Source organism: Nicotiana tabacum, chromosome 1 (genome assembly GCF_000715075.1).
Source record: "Nicotiana tabacum cultivar K326 chromosome 1, ASM71507v2, whole genome shotgun sequence".
Taxonomy (NCBI): domain Eukaryota; kingdom Viridiplantae; phylum Streptophyta; class Magnoliopsida; order Solanales; family Solanaceae; genus Nicotiana; species Nicotiana tabacum.
The window spans coordinates 67,805,550-67,809,202 of NC_134080.1; the positions used below are offsets into that span (position 1 = coordinate 67,805,550).

General features: G+C 37.9%; 1 long non-coding RNA gene across 1 annotated transcript; it reads right to left on the bottom strand.

Moving 5' to 3' along the window:
- Positions 1-729: 729 nt before the first annotated feature.
- LOC142180989 (uncharacterized) lies at positions 730-2,604 on the bottom strand. Its single transcript, XR_012709343.1, has 3 exons — positions 2,424-2,604; positions 1,697-1,755; positions 730-1,014 (listed from the first exon to the last, which is right to left on the bottom strand). It is a non-coding gene; the product is annotated as an uncharacterized LOC142180989 (long non-coding RNA).
- Positions 2,605-3,653: the final 1,049 nt, after the last annotated feature.

Below are 3,653 nucleotides of genomic sequence, written 5' to 3' on the forward strand. Positions count from 1 at the left end.
CTATCATTGATGAAGGTACCAAATGCTTATATTTCTCTGCCTGATTTGAAAATATTGATAATCTTCATTATCTGGGTGCCCCGTACCCCTCTTCACCTTACTTCTTTTACTTGTTAAAACTTGTATCTAGCTTATGAATTCCTCATAGATTTTCACCATATTCGTGAATAGATATCTGACTTAAGGTTCCTTATTAAGAAGCATACACATCTTAGTATACACATGATCTGTTGAAGACCTCATATTTACTCATCATAAGCATGATGTGAAATCGAGTTCCTCTGACTCAACTCTTCCACATCCACATGCAATCTCTTACCAACTATCTTTGTGGATGTATGTATCGTTGTATTACGACTAAGGTCGAATTTAGGAGTTTGAATTCTTACAACTGAGCTCTACTACACGATTTAGAGTAAGAAGAAAGAGTGACAGACCTAAATGCCCCGTAGCATCCTGCTTATAAGTGTGGTGCACAACACACCCATAAACAAGACTCTACTAGACACGGCTTGTAGATTTCCTAGGACAGAACTGCTCTAATACCACTTCTGTCACGACCCAAACCGAAGGGCCGCGACGGGCACCCGGTGCCTTACTCAACCGAGTACCAACGTAACATATCTTTCTTATCATGTTATCATGAGTAAATGAGCCAGAAAACCCGTCATGAGATAACAAGAATAAAACATAAGGGAATACTCAACATATGAAGACCCAACATGATATACAAACTAATATATGTGACATACGGGCCTATAAGGCCGACATGACCATTAGTAAACTCGAAACATAGGCCGACAAGGCCATACAATTATCCATACACCTGACATCTGTCTACAAGCCTCTAAGAGTAAATAAAATCATAAAGGTCGGGACAGGGCCCCGCCATACCAATCAATACATATCCAAAGCATACTGACTAAATAGGAAACTCCGGAGCAAGTGGAGTGCACTAACACCTTCGCTGAGATGATAGCCTACTAGGAGGACTGTCAACCTATCAATCGGGACCTGCGGGAATGAAACGCAGCGTCCCCAGGCAAAAGGGACGTCAGTACGAATAAAGTACTGAGTATGTTAGGCAGGAAAGCATAAACAAGAACAGTAATGTAAAGAGAGAGATAGAGGAGATATAACCTGTAATATCCGAGTGCCTCTAGGGGCTATGATATGAAATGCATAATACATATATATACATAAACTTTTTAAAACATTCCCCTCTATAGGCATCATCATCATCATATCGTACCCGGCCTCAAAGAGGACTCGGTAAAAGTGTACCCGACCATCATAAGGTTCGGTAGAATCGTACCCGGCCACGTGGAGCTCGGTAAACCCAACTGATCAAAGGTTTCACAATAGGTGCCATACCCAGGCGACTATAGCGCGACTCGGTAGAGTAAAATAGATACATATATATAATGCATGCTCGACTCATGGAATCACGTTCTAACCTTTTCAGAGTGATGTAAGGTCATTGCACCTTCGATTAACATTATGGACATCCCTACCATCAATATGAACCTTAGTGGGATTTAAGGATCATACACACTTGTTTAGAATAACTTTATAAGGAAAGAACAACATGGACAACCTTAGTTTCTAGGAGTAGATCCGTTATGAATTAGCGTACCGTTTATGTTCATGTCACTTTAGATCATGCCAAAAGAAAGAAGTAAGTTCCTTAACATACCTTAAACCCGTTGAGTCCTTAATCCCTTCCAAGCAACTCTTCAAACAAGTCAACTCAATCTATCATAGTATAAGGAGATTCAAAATCAGTGTTGAGCAAAGGCTAAGTCTATAACTTAAGCTAGTAGTTCATTTACGTAAATTTGGGCAGCATCTCCCTTGTAACAAGGGCCTCCTCCAATACCATATACAAACAACAATGACCAGAGCAATCCATCAATACATAATTATCAATATCAAGACACCATATAACAACAACAAGTCACAACTACATTACGACGAGCGACAAGCTCCGATTGGAATCCGTATACCCCTTATCAATCCTTATAGACTTCTTACTTCAATATAAAAGTATCATTAACATGATAATGAAGTCATTAATCAATGATTCTAGCCTTATACCATATATTTATAACAACAAAAATAATCCACAACTTCAACTATCCCCAACTAGCAACTTTATTCACTAGTTCATGTCTAGCCCATCCATTTAACTTAATCAACATCAAGATAATCTTAGGCACAAGAAAGAACACAATATAAATACCTCCTATAGTAACTTCAAGTCAAAATCCCAGTTATATTCAGTTTACAACAACCCTTAATAGCAATACAACACCATAGAAGTGACTTAAGCTAATCCAAGTATTATCTTGTAGTTTATCATCCTAACAACTTAGCCAACATACAAGCAAGCTTAAGCACAATCAGTAGGTTGTTATACTCACTTTAGACAGCAGTAACAACTTGGAATTTCATCCAAATACAGCCCACAACAATCCTCAATGACAACACAACCTCAAAAAGGTGTTGTTCTTCACTAGAACTAAGTTTTGATGTTGAAATATGGTGTAGTCACTTTGGAATCACTTCAAACCCTTGTGGTATATGTTTAGGAGGGTTAAGAGAAGTTTGGAGACGAAGTTTAGTTGAAAAATGAGCAAAAATAGGCGTCCAAATTGTTTATAAATTGAAGTAGGTCAACCACCGCCTAAGTGGGTCCCATTGGGAGCTGCTTGCGCGGTCTCGCGAAAACACGAATATCTCTCTACTCCGATGTCGTATTGACAAACGGTTTAATGCGTTAGAAACTAGACTCGTAGATCTTCAATATGGTAGGTAGAACACGCCATGATTCCAAGTATATTTGGAGAAATTCTCAGATACATTTGACCTAATGTCAGCAAATTTATGAATGTAACTTGTGATGACCTTTGCCAACTCTTGTTCCACAACTTGCTTGCCTTAAAAATGTTGAAAGTGAATATCATAAGACTAAAATAACTCATAGAATAACCTCCTTATCATGTTAATAACCCTAGTCTCACCCCAAATTACATGTTATAACATTCCAAACTTGTCGACTTTTGACGAAACTTATTTTCTTCAATTGGTTTAGCTTCTAAGATTTCCAACCATCTTGGTACTCGTTATTCATGATCTTAAATATTGTAACCTCCAAGGTAACATGATTAACTTACTTTATTTGTTTCCAAATATAATCTCATTTTTGAGCTTACATCAATGACTTACGACGTACTCTCACGTATGAAAACTTGGGGTGTAACACACGAGTGGAATATGATGTTGAAGATGCAGTTTACAAGAATGAAACAAATTAACATTTAGTTTCACGTTCATAAGATAAATGATTACAATAATTGCAGTAATTACAACAACATTTAAATAAAGCAGTAAAGGAAAACAGCTAAAGGAAAGAAAAGACATGAAGAGCCAAGTCAGTTTCGTAGTGAAAGAATAAAAGACAGTAAATAAAGCAATTAATGAGATAGTAAAGTCACAAGCAACATGCAATGGTAAAATCCTAAAGAAGATCTCCCCAGCAGAGTCGCCATGCTGTCGACGCCCCCTTTTTCTCTAACCGTGAGGTCAGAAATCGGGTATACGACATTGGGAAGGACAACTCTATTCCCTTTCGAGAATTGGGTTTCAGAATT